General features: G+C 41.2%; 2 long non-coding RNA genes across 2 annotated transcripts; one reads left to right on the forward strand and one right to left on the reverse strand.

Annotated features, from left to right (window-relative positions):
• Positions 1-2,744: 2,744 nt before the first annotated feature.
• On the forward strand, positions 2,745-3,886 carry LOC144993224 (uncharacterized). The gene is made up of 3 exons (XR_013657054.1): positions 2,745-3,212; positions 3,515-3,577; positions 3,765-3,886. It is a non-coding gene; the product is annotated as an uncharacterized LOC144993224 (long non-coding RNA).
• Positions 3,887-11,608: 7,722 nt separating this feature from the next.
• On the reverse strand, positions 11,609-12,585 carry LOC144993235 (uncharacterized). The gene is made up of 3 exons (XR_013657055.1): positions 12,096-12,585; positions 11,886-12,016; positions 11,609-11,710 (listed from the first exon to the last, which is right to left on the reverse strand). It is a non-coding gene; the product is annotated as an uncharacterized LOC144993235 (long non-coding RNA).
• Between the last annotated feature and the right edge of the window lie 666 nt (positions 12,586-13,251).

The following is a 13,251-nucleotide window of genomic DNA, read 5'->3' on the forward strand; positions in this document are numbered from 1 at the left end:
AAACAAAGCTACTTTGGAAATATTGATTTTGAAATACGAGCTTCTGAAAAAAGACAGAATTATAATAATATTCCACATGATTAAAAGTGAATATTTAAAAATACTTTTTTAAAATAATGAACAGGTTTTTAAAGCAAAATGAAATATATTGAATAATATAATGGCTTATATAAAATCAGTATGCAGGTTTTTCACAATTTCATGACATTTTTATATATTTATGAGAGATTTATTGGTTGATTGTGTATTTTCATGAGGCCATATTTATTTATTTAATTAAATATTTATTTATTTAATTATGAACAGTATAGGACTCCATACACAACAAGTAAAGCTCAATGGCACATTTTCAAAAGTGTTAAGTTGTAATACTGGGATACCACAGGGGGCAGTGAGTTCACCTTTGCTCTTTCCTCTTTACACTAACAGCTGCCAAGGTAGCCACACCCAAAACAAAATTATAAAGTTCTCTGACGACACAATTATTATCAGTCTCCTTTCCGTTGCAGATAACCCTTTAATTTACTTTGATGAGGTGAAACACTTCAATAAATGGTGCGAGGATCATAGTTTGCTCTTGAACACAACAAAAACCACAGAAATCATATTTGACCCAAAAGGGGTCACGTCACATAGACCTTTAGCAATTGGAAGCAGTCAGATCGAAGCGGTAAACTCTATAAAATATTTGGGTGTCTGGATTGATAACCAACTGAAATGGACTGTTCATGTAGATTATATTTGTGGAAAACTCGCCCAAAGACTCTACTTTCTGAGAAGGCTGAGGCTGTTTGGTGTCAGTTCCAAGATACTGATCACATTTTACAATGCAGTTCTGGAAAGTCTGGCAAGGTACGCAAAGGCAGCATGGTTTGGGGCACTCAGTGTTAAAGATAAAAATAAACTTTACAAGCAACTAAACGTTGCCCTCAAGGTCTGTGGCTGTAGGGATCATCAAACATTGCAAGTCACATATGAGGAAACAACTCTTAAGGCCCGTACACACCGGGACGAATATTCGCCAGGCGTTATTCGCCAGCGTTTTTCGCCACGTTTTTTGTGTTCACACCCAGGCGATTTTCGCTGACGATGAGTGGAGTGAACATGCAATTTCATTCCCTGACATTAGATGGCGCTTAATGTAAAACAGAAATACTCCTGTACACAAGGTGGCGCTGCGCAACTTTACGCTTCTTAAAGTCGCTTTTCACTCAGAAGAAGAGAGCAAGTTTTTACACGCTTGTCAGAATCAAACAAAGAAAACATGAATATTTCAAGCACCAGTAGCTCCAACTGGTGCTTGGTTCGGGGATGTTTTAGAATGTCCGTCATTATTGCTTCGCGGCTGTGTAGACGCTACTTGGCGTCTATCTTCTTCGCTGGTATGTGTGCTCAGCAAGGCAGTTTTGTGTTTGAGCGCCCCCAAGTTGTGTTTTACTGTAACTTCAGAAGCTCCAGACACGTGAGCAAAAGCGCTGTTCTCATTGGTCGAGTAGATTTCGACGCGTCGAAAAAAAAAAACGAACCCGAGGCGTTTTTTTTTTTTGACGCTTTAACGCCTGGCGTTTTTTCGCGTCGGTGTGCACACTCTCATTGGGGCCCTTTGTTTAGTCACGAGGCGTTAAACGTCGGCGAAAATCGCCGGCGAAATTCGTCCCGGTGTGAACAGGCCTTTAAGCTTGCTAGGAAAATAACAAATGACCCTGGTCACTTTCTGTTCCCAGAATTTGAGCTTTTACCTTCAGGCAGACGTTTTAGAGCTGTCAAATACAAAACAGTTCGATTCAGATCTTCATTTATTCCAGCAGCAGTTACCCTGCTGAACAAGAACTGATTAGCTGTATCTGCAGAGGGAAATCTTTGTAGAGCAGTCGCCTTAGAAATAACCAAACTGTTTTGTGTGAGTACAGTTACTGGATTTTATAAAAAATAATTTTTAGCAATTTGGTTTTTAGGGATCTTATTAAACATTTTACAAATGTTTTACTTTTTTTTCTATTTGTGTTCTCGACTATGTGGGTCAGGCCTGGGGGGGGGGGGGGATCTGTATACTCTGTTTTTAACTACTATGTAATCGTTTTATGCTCTTTATCATGTATGTGATGTGCGAATGCTGAAATATGTTGTAACAGTTTGCAGCTCTGTGGCCTAAAACAAGTTTCCTCTCTGAGGACAATAAAGTTTACTTTACTTTACTTTACTTTAATGATCACCTGAACCAATCTGGCAACCCAGATAATGACGTTAAGCCACTCTTCAACGATCGGTCAACATCACTGCATCTGAGCCTGGCACAGTGTGCATTTACGAGCGCATTTTGTTTCAATAAAGTTGGGGAAAAGAAATTTGTCCCTCTGATCAAAGTGACAACAAGAGAACATCATGCCACAGAGACTTTATCCATCAGGAGCTGAAAAAAGATGAAGAACTACATCAATCACAAGGTAAGTTTGGAGGATGTTGGGGCCATAATTTTTACATTATCCAGTATTTCTGTGCAGCTGCGCAATTTACGTAAATACTAATCAAACCCAGGTGAAGTTTGCACAAACGACCCCTGTCGTAAATTTCCAATGGAAATCTCGAAAAATAATTCTGATACCCAAGTTTCCAAGATGAGGTCGGACATGACCTTCCAAAACGGCGAAGAGTAGAGAAGAGTAAACAATGACAACGGCGATGGCTGATAAATGTTTTAACTCACGTTATAATATTGTGTAATTGTTTTGCTAACACATAAGTGCGTTCTGCATTTTCTGGTTATGTCAGTATAAAAACTGCTGTTTATCTGTTATAGCAGGTCAGGTAGTCTGACTTTTTCAACAATGTGCCTTAAAATCTTGCATTGGCATGAAATATGGAGAATCAAAACTGCCAGATACAAATAGAAAATAAAGGTTCTAATTTATAAATGACAAACAAAAGAAATGTACTCATTTTCAAATTATGAACATACAAAATAATAGACAAAGAAGTGTATAAGTGCTTATATTTCCACTTATACTCAAATTATTGTTCACATTTATTATTTATAAATGGGTACATTTTTTCTTATTTGTATTTTGCAGTTTTGGTTTTACATAATGATGTTTTGCACAGTTCCGTCTCAGCCGACAGTTTCTTCTGCTCTCAAAAAGTATTAAAAAGTATTGGAGGTGGTGCAGCGTCCACATCCCAAGATGTTCCTGACTTCACTGAAGATGGAATCTCAGGTCATTTTAATAGCTTGTAAAGTAATTTAAAAAACAATGTCTGCATAAGCCCTTTTTTTCATAATACGCAGCTGAAGAGTATGGAGTCCCAAGTTGTTCATAATTAAATAAATAAATATGACCTTGTGCAAATATGCAATCAGACAATAAATCTCTCATTAATATATAAAAAGATCATGAAATTGTGAAAAACCTGCACACAGATTTTAAATGAGCCACTAAACTATTAGTAGTAGTCTGCTATAGTTATTTTATTAGCTTTATCATTGCTTATTGTATAATAATAATTATTGTTTTTTTAGCTGCAGAAGAAACTCCTGTCACCACATCTTCGATTAAAAGAGAAAACGTTGATGCTGCTGCTGGTAAGTTCAAATCTACCCAATATGGAACCTAAATCAAACTTATTGTTTCATTATTACTTCAAAGCAAGTCATACATGTGCGCGCACACAAACAAAAGTGAAGGCACTTCTTTCCAACATTCTGCTTCTAGCATCACAGCAACTTTTCACTGTTTGCTTTTGTTGATGTTATGTCTCTTATGTTCCAGAGGCTCCAAGAGAGGCGTGTATGGAAGAGGAGCTGACTGGATCCAAAATTCCACCAACCTCAAATCCAATTGATCCAGCTGAATGACCAACCACACTCTCTGATCCAGAAAGAATGGATTTGGTGCAAGGTCCTTTTCAGACTGATAAAGACTCTGACTTTCCAAAATCCCCATCATTGAGCTTGTCTATGAAGACTCTCATTCACCCAGGTTGGTTCCATTGTAGTAGTTTTAGGGGATGTCATCTGGACTTGGTTTTAAAGTTGGAAGACGTTTTGCCTCTTATCCAAGAGGCTTTGTCAATTCTGAAATAGCTGGTCTAAGAGCTGGTATATATGCCCTCATGGGGGAGGAGTCAGACCTAAAACTGGAGGTGTTGTCCACTTAGCCTACGTAGTTTTGGGTCGTTAATAGTCCTTTGTCCTCAGCTGGGGGTTGGGGAGTCAGTGACTCCCTCTCCAAATGGTCGTCTCTTTCAGCGGTTAACGACTCAGGTGGAACTGGTTTGGTTTGTTTAGGTTTCAAAACACTGCCGTAGATGGATGGAAGAATAAACCTGAGACCACCATTCTTATTAAGCTCATTGAGCTGTTATTCTTTTTTTTGGATTGTTTTATCGTTATTTGATTTTTTATAAAGTTGCTGTTTTTAATAAGTTGGAGTTTTGTGAATGTCATTTGTTAAGTGCCTAATGTTACATTGAAAAAAAAAAAAAAATATATATATATATATATATATATATATATATATACATTTGTCATTCATATTTTTTTTCTTTTCACTTTTAAAATTGGTTTGGCATCACTTATTGTGCATCCAACATGCAAGCAATAAACGTATTCAATTCTTCAGCAGCAACAATAATACATTCACAAAATGTCTCATTTATATTACAACAACAGTTGCGTTTTGTTGGTGCTGCTGATCAGTTAGAGGGCCCACAAATTAAATTTCGCTTAGGGCCCCCGGAAGACCAGGGCCGGCCCTGATTGTTATTATTTTGACCAAACCAGTCAGAAGTTTTGCTGCATCTTTGCATCTGATGTTTCCACCAACAAAGCAAAACTGATGTTCCACTTTGCTTTCTTTAGTTCTGCAAATTTGAATAAAAATCTACTGCCTAATCAGCAAATAAAATGATTCAATTTATCTGCAGGGCTCCTCAAAGGTCAATAATTGCATCTAAACTATGAAAACTGTGTCTAAATTTAAGACTGAAAAATTTTTTGTCATAAAAAAGAGATAAAAAAAAAAGTTAAGCTCTTTCTGGATTTAAATTGAGATTTTTTTCTTCTGTAGAAACCCAAATATGTTCTAAAAGAGCAGATGAAAAAAATCAGGTTGGCTAAGCTTCATTTTAGTAATAAGATTGCCTAATATTCACTAAAGTTAGATAAATCTATGCAATAGTTATGAATCAGTCTGTGATTTTGCTGCAATAGTCAATGAAACTTAGTGTCTAACTGTCTGCAGCTGACCATGGCTAAATTCAAAAACACCAACTGCAGTTCAATATTTGGAACGATATGAAAATGGGATTATATTACCCCCTGGTGGCAGCAAAAGGTACCCCCATATTTATTCATAGAATTAAAAAAAGAAACATTTGCTATTGGATAAATTTATTGAACAAAATAGAATATTTAAACGTCCGTACTTTTACAAATATCTGTATAAAAAAGAGCATGATTTATGAAAAATAAATATTTCTGTGCAAATCCTGAGTACTTTTAACCTTGCTAGAAAAATAGATATCATACCTGAGGTCCAATGTCATCACAATGTTAGGGATGAAGCTTTTCTATAGCAAAGCCTTTAGTCATATTGATTCACTTCTCACAAGAAATATTTGTTTTGATTACAATTTTTTTTTACAGTTTTTCTAATTTTTCTTGTAACAGAAATTACATTCTCAAGACAACATGGACAAACCTCCAAACCACTCTGCAACTGTTCACAACAGAATGGCATTTCTCATTAGTTTCATCAAATTGCAAATGTCTTAGTACATGATTCAATGTCTCAGTACATCTTTCAAATGATTAAGTACAGGTAGCCTTCATTTAGCACAGATTCCAAGTGAATAGATCTTGTTGATCTAAACTGATTGTTGATTCTCAGTCTAATGGTTGTTCACTCCAAAATGAGTCAGCATCATTTCATTGTGTAAGTCATCACATGCACAACAGTCTGTTCAACAGTCAAAATCAGTGAAGAACATAATACCATGAATATGATATATGAATCACTTGGAACATTTGATACATTTATTACAGCAATTGACAGTCAGGTGAAACTAGAACTTGACTAGCGAAGGAGGATGTCCCAGGCCAGCGAGGGGGGAATTTAACTACTATGTGTGCTGCCATATGGTGTGGACACCCGTGCTCACTAGTTTTCTCTTTCGGGTGTTGTTCATAAGGCGCTTGACACGAAAACAAAGTGGCGCATTACCGCCACCACCTGGCCTGGAGGCAAACTAGCCACAGGAGTTGCAAGCCAGTTGCCTCTGTGCCGGTCCCAAGCCCGGATAAATAGAGAGGGTTGCGTCAGGAAGGGCATCCGGCGTAAAAATTGCCAAAATAACCATGCGAATCATCCACAACACTTTAGACATACCGGATCGGTCGACGCCCGGGTTAACAACGACCGCCACCGATGCTGTTAACCTACAGGGTGTCGGTGGAAATTTGACTACTGTTGGTCGAAGAAAGAGGGGAGGCAGAAGGGTCCGTGGCCAAAGAGAGAAGGGAAAAGGCAGGAACATAGGTTTGAGAATAGGGAATCTTTTTTTTTTTTTTTTAACTTGTCCTGTCCAACAGCTAGGCAAACAGATGAGAGCTGAGGGCCTCTTGTGTTGGACATATTTTATTTTAACAAGAGGGGTTATTCATCTTCAGACAAACCAAAGGTATGTCTGAATAAACCCCTTTTGTAATTGAGGCCAAACTTTATTAATTTCAATCATGTTTGAAAATCTTTGGTGTTGGACCGGACGGAAAAGGAAAGAAGAGAGAGAGGGACATTAGAGAGAGGGGGGGGTAGGAGGGTGATAATAGAAGGGGAAGGGGGGTAAGACCATGAAGCAGCATAGAGCAGACAGGTTTACTGGTTGTTTATCGTTACGGTACGGTTCAAATGTAGTACAAAAAGGGCGGGGCCTGTTCACATACACTCAAATATTATCAATACACCTGCTAGCTGCAAAAATGTCCACATGTCAACATGTACACAAAACAGATAGTGTTCACGAACGCATACCTATGCCTTTAAACCAACTAGTGTGAAATCTTTCATTCATTCAATCATGCAAACTATTAGTGCAAAGGTGAGCTAACACCTGTGCTCAGGTGAGTGTTTATGTTCTTCTAAAATGGATGGTGGAATGTGAAAAGAAGGAGGAGGAGCGCCCAGCCACCCCCACACCCAGATCCCCGCCGCAGCAGCAGCGGCAGCCGGAATTCCCCCAACGCCATACGGGAACAGGCAGGGAAGAACCGCCCCCCGGGCGACCAAGACCGCCACCCAGGCCAGGGCCAGCAGGACCGCCGCGAGGCCCCCAGAGCCAGAGAGCAGGGAGGCGCGGAGGGAAAGAGAGCGCCGCCCCAGCCCAGCCAGGAAAGCAGCCCCCCCGCCGCGCCGGAAGAGCCCAACGCAGGGCCCCACCGGAGAGGGACGCCCACAGCCCCAGACGAGCACCCCACCACCACCCACCCGCACCCCGCACCCCCCACCAGGGAAGGGGTAGGGGACAGATGGACCCAGGTCCCACCTTCCTTGTAAAATGTGTGTGCGTGTATGGGTGTTTGAGAGGGTGTTTATAGGGAATCTTAACGTTGGCACAATGACAGGGAAAGGCAGAGAGCTGGCAGACATGATGGAGAGAAGGAAGGTAGATGTACTGTGTGTGCAGGAGACAAGGTGGAAGGGCAGCAAGGCACGTAGTATTGGAGGAGGATACAAACTGTTCTATCATGGTGTTGATAGGAAGAGAAACGGGGTAGGTGTGATTCTGAAGGGGGAGTTTGTAAACAGTGTTCTAGAGGTGAAAAGAGTCTCAGACAGGATGATGAGCCTAAAGTTAGAAATTGAAGTGGTGATGGTGAATGTAGTCAGTGGGTATGCGCCACAGGTTGGCTGTGAGTTAGAAGTGAAGGAGAGATTCTGGAGTGAGTTGGATGAGGTCATAGAGAGTATCCCCAGAGGAGAGAGAGTTGTTATTGGAGCAGACTTTAATGGACATGTTGGTGAGGGCAATAGAGGTGATGAGGAGGTGATGGGCAGGTTTGGTGTGAAGGAAAGGAATCTGGAGGGACAGATGGTGGTGGACTTTGCGAAGAGGATGGAAATGGCTGTAGTCAACACTTACTCCCAGAAGAGAGAGGAACATAGAGTGACATACAGAAGTGGAGGTAGGAGTACTCAGGTGGACTACATCCTATGCAGACAAGGTCATTTGAGAGAGGTTATTGACTGCAAAGTGGTGGTAGGAGAGAGTGTAGCCAGACAGCACCGCATGGTGGTGTGTAAGATGACTCTGGAGGTCAGGAAGAAGAAGAGAGGGAAAACAGAAAAGAAGACCAAGTGGTGGAAGCTACAGAATGAAGAAACTTGTGAGGAATTTAGGCAGAAGTTGAGACAGGTCCTAGGTGGTCAGGATGAGCTTCCAGATGACTGGGAAACTACAGCAGAAATTATCAGGGAAACAGGTAGGAAGGTGCTAGGTGTGTCATCTGGAAAGAGGAAAGACGGTAAAGACACTTGGTGGTGGAATGAGGAAGTACAGGAATGCGTCCAGAGGAAGAGGTTGGCTAAAAGGAAGTGGGATGTAGAAAGGACTGAGGAAGGTAGACAGGAGTACAAGGAAGCGCAGCGTAGAGTGAAAAGAGAGGTGGCAAAGGCCAAACAGAAAGCTTACGATGAGCTATATGACAGGTTAGACACAAAGGAAGGAGAAAAGGACTTGTACAGGCTAGCCAGACAGAGAGACAGAGATGGGAAGAACGTGCAACAGATAAGGGTGATTAAGGACAGAGATGGAAAGGTGCTAACAACTCAGGAGAGTGTACAGAAAAGATGGAAGGAGTATTTTGAGGAGCTGATGAACGTGGAAAATGACAGGGAAAGAAGGGAGGAAGATGTGGTTGTTGTGGAGCAGGAAGTAGCAGAGATTGGAAAGGATGAGGTTAGGAAGGCTCTGAAAAGGATGAAGAGCGGAAAGGCCGTTGGTCCTGATGACCTACCTGTGGAGGTATGGAAGTGCTTAGGAGAGACAGCAGTGGAATTTCTAACGAGGTTGTTCAATAGGATTTTAGAGAGTGAGAAGATGCCTGAGGAATGGAGGAGAAGCGTTCTGGTTCCGATCTTTAAGAACAAGGGTGACACGCAGAACTGCAGCAACTATAGAGGAATAAAGTTGATGAGCCACACAATGAAGCTGTGGGAAAGAGTAGTGGAAGCCAGGCTTAGGAAGAAGGTGGAGATTTGTGAGCAGCAGTATGGTTTCATGCCCCGTAAGAGCACCACTGATGCCATTTTTGCTTTGAGAATGTTGATGGAAAAGTACAGAGAAGGTCAGAAGGAGCTGCATTGTGTGTTCGTAGATTTAGAGAAGGCGTATGACAGGGTGCCTAGGGAGGAGCTGTGGTACTGTATGAGGTCGTCTGGAGTGGCAGAGAAGTATGTCAGAGTAGTTCAGGACATGTATGAGAGAAGTATGACGGTGGTGAGATGTGCTGTAGGTCAGACAGAGGAGTTCAAGGTGGAGGTGGGACTACACCAAGGATCAGCTTTGAGTCCTTTTTTGTTTGCTATGCTGATGGACAGGCTGACAGACGAGGTAAGACAGGAATCTCCCTGGACAATGATGTTTGCGGATGACATTGTAATTTGCAGTGAGAGTAGAGAGCAGGTGGAGGAACAGCTAGAGAGGTGGAGGTTTGCTCTGGAAAGAAGAGGCATGAAGGTCAGTCGTAGTAAGACAGATTACATGTGTCTGAACGAGAGGGATCAAGGTGGAAGCGTTAGGTTACAGGGGGCTGAGGTAAAGAAGGTGCAGGAGTTTAAGTACTTGGGGTCAACAGTTCAGTGTGATGGGGAGTGTGGAAAAGAGGTGAAGAGGCGAGTGCAGGCAGGTTGGAGCGGGTGGAGGAAAGTGTCAGGAGTGTTGTGTGACAGAAGAGTGCCAGCAAGACTCAAAGGAAAGGTGTACAAGACAGTGGTGAGACCAGCTCTGCTCTATGGGTTAGAGACGGTAGCAGTGAGACAGAGACAAGAGGCTGAGATGGAGGTAGCGGAGATGAAGATGTTGAGGTTCTCCTTAGGAGTGACCAGGTTAGACAGGATAAGGAACGAGTACATCAGAGGGACGGGTCATGTTGCCTGTGTTAGCGACAAAGTCAGAGAAGCCAGACTGAGATGGTTTGGACATTTTCAGAGGAGGGATAGTGGATATATTGGTAGAAGGATGTTGGAGATGGAGCTGCCTGGCAGGAGGGCAAGAGGACGGCCAAAGAGGAGATATATGGATGTCTTAACAGAGGACATGAAGTTGGCTAATGTTAGAGTAGAAGATGTCCATGATAGAGTGAGGTGGAAAAGGATGATTTGCTGTGGCGACCCCTGATGGGAAAAGCCGAAAGAGAAAGAAAGAAGACCTGGCCTGGAGGCAAACCACTTCTATTTAACGCGGCGAATGACACCTATTTGTCAGAGTAAAAACATAATAAATATGAACATTTTACGAAGACTATTTATGAATCTGCTGTGTTCTGATCATGGAAAATGTGGCAGATTTATAAATAATAAAATTACAAACATGATGTAGATTTGATGTATTCGTTCATAAATACACCCCCATATTATTACTCCATGGCAGTATTTATTTTTGTGCCGCTGAAAGATTAACAGGCTCTTGCGAGGAGGAATTTTTTTCTGTCGTTTTTTCTTCCACCTTACTGAAAATGGTTTGAATATGAATCTATCCCTGTTCCTAGCAATAATTCAACCGTTTTTCGTGAGATCAAACCAAAAACGAGCAGATATGCAGCATCACAGGGCAGCAAGGAGAAGCAGACGTCTCAGAAGATTTCCTCTGGATGCCCTGGCCAGACATGAACAACCTGTGAGTTAAACTTTAATTTTTTTTTTTTTTTTGTTGAACTTAAGCATTTGTTACTAATTGTGCTCAAGGTTACACAGTCTGCTGGGTAAGACTTAACATTATTTTTCAATACTGGATTATGAGTTGTATAGTCTAACTACATGAAACACTTGTGAGTTCAAAGTTTAGTATTTTTTATTCAGAGTCAAACCATATCACTTGTTTAAAACCAAAATACTTTAATTTTTAAATATTTATATAAAAATCCAAAAACCCAGCCAAAAAAAAAACACAAGATTTTCCAGCATTCATAAATACTTCATAAACTAAAATGTAAGACATCAAAATAAAATGAAACATTCAAACAATCAGATTTAATTTTCTCAATGAAATAATTATTGTTCCATTTTACAGGGTCTTCCACATCTCTACTATTTTGCCAACATAAAGGTTTCTGTCCTGGCCCTTTACGCTGACGCTCAGTCCGACACAAGACCAGACTTTCGGTTGACCCACAGGACCATCAAGCATCTGGTGGAGCAGCTTCGGGTTCCTCACACTCTGGGGGGACAAGAGACTGAGGTCTTGGTATTTCTTTTCTGGCTGGCGTGCGGAACATCTTAAGGTGTGATAGCCAGGGCCTTTGACATGCCACGGTCCACTGTGAGCGACGTTGTCCACAGGACGGCAGACCGCATCCTCCAGCTGATGAGCAGGGTCACCCAGCTTCCCAGTGGGAATGAACTACCATTAGTCGCCTCTGGTTTTATAGCAGCTTGCTTGGTCTTCCACCTTCCAAAAGGTTGTGGGGAACATCGATGGCTGCCACTGAAGAATAAAGATCCTAAAAGAAAATGTAGCTTGTTATTTTAACAGGAAGCTTTTTTATTCAATTCAACTGCAGGCTGTATGTGATTCTAATGCCAAATTTATAGATGTTTTTGTTGGGAATCAAGGATCAATCCATAATTCACAGGTTCTACGTAAAAGCCCAATTTATGTAAATCAAACATACCCACCTGAAGGATCCTTTTGGGTGATGGTGGGTATCCCTGCATTGCTCATCCCATCACGCTGCTGACACCCTACAGGGAACCCATGAGGAATGCGGTTCAGGCCCATTACAACCAGCACCACGCCAAGGCATGCTCTGTGGTGGAGAGAGGATTTGGCATTATGAAGATGAGGAGGAGAGCAATATTTCTGGGGGCACTGGAAGTAAAACCAACCTTTGCAATGAAAATCATTGCCTGCAGTTCAGTTCTGCACAATCTGTGCATCAGCGAAGGGGACTGCTGGGAGCCACAGATGTTGAGCCACACCAGGAACCAGTGGGACGGGTAAAGTGGCGTCCGTCTGCGAGGACAGATCTCTGCTTTCCTTTCAGCTCCAACTGTGACACACATGACTCTAGAAGACCAGGATTATTGTTAAGATGTATAAAAATAAATGTTAACATATAAAACGAAATTGTAAATATGTACATCTGATATTTATATGAAAATCCTTTTGAGATTGTTAAAAATGGCTCCGATTTAAATAATACATGTAAATAATTCATTTTTGTTCCTGCATTTATTAAACAAATTGCAAAAACAACGACGACGTTACATTTTGTGAACAATATTTTAAACTCAGGTAAGCTTAACAGACTCTCCTGTCACTCTTTGTCCCTTCTTGCTCTCTCCTCCTCTCCTCTTTCAATAACAACCTTTACCCCAACATGACAACGATTATAGTTTAATGATAAATAAATACAAATCTGATCAAGTGTCTCTCACTCCCATCCGGCACGAGCTTGACTGAAGACAAACAGGCTATCTTTCTCCATCCACAGATGGATCAGATTTTCCTCATCCTCGTCAGTCCCTACATATATAAACACATTTTAAAAATGTGTTAATAACTTATGACTACGGTTAGAACTCCCTGCTTTTTGATGTACTATCAACAGCGTTTGTTTTTAGCCTTCGATTCTAATTCGCGTTAGCGTTGGCTTTAGCATTACCGAAATTGATGAGCTTCAAAACATTGTAGGTTGTCGATTGAGGAATATAACATATTAAACACATCATCTTACGTATTTACAAATATATTTTACAACAGATACTTGATACTTTTAAATATACTTACATTTTTAAGTCCTCTTTCTCGCGCAACCGTCCGCCATCTTTGAATAATTCAAACGCAATACATTCTGGTAAAAACGCAGTGCATTCTGGACAATATTCGCCGATCGAGTGAGCATCGATCCACACTGGTTTTTCGTAGAGAATTCTGGGAAATTTCTAGTGCACACGATTTTTGAACTGTAAATTCGGACAGCACTACAAAATGGCGACCGCACTATATAGTGCACTATATAGGGGTTGAGTAAGAGTGTTG

This window comes from Oryzias latipes, chromosome 1 (assembly GCF_053564925.1).
Source record: "Oryzias latipes strain Hd-rR chromosome 1, Olatipes_Hd-rR_3.1".
NCBI classification, from domain to species: domain Eukaryota; kingdom Metazoa; phylum Chordata; class Actinopteri; order Beloniformes; family Adrianichthyidae; genus Oryzias; species Oryzias latipes.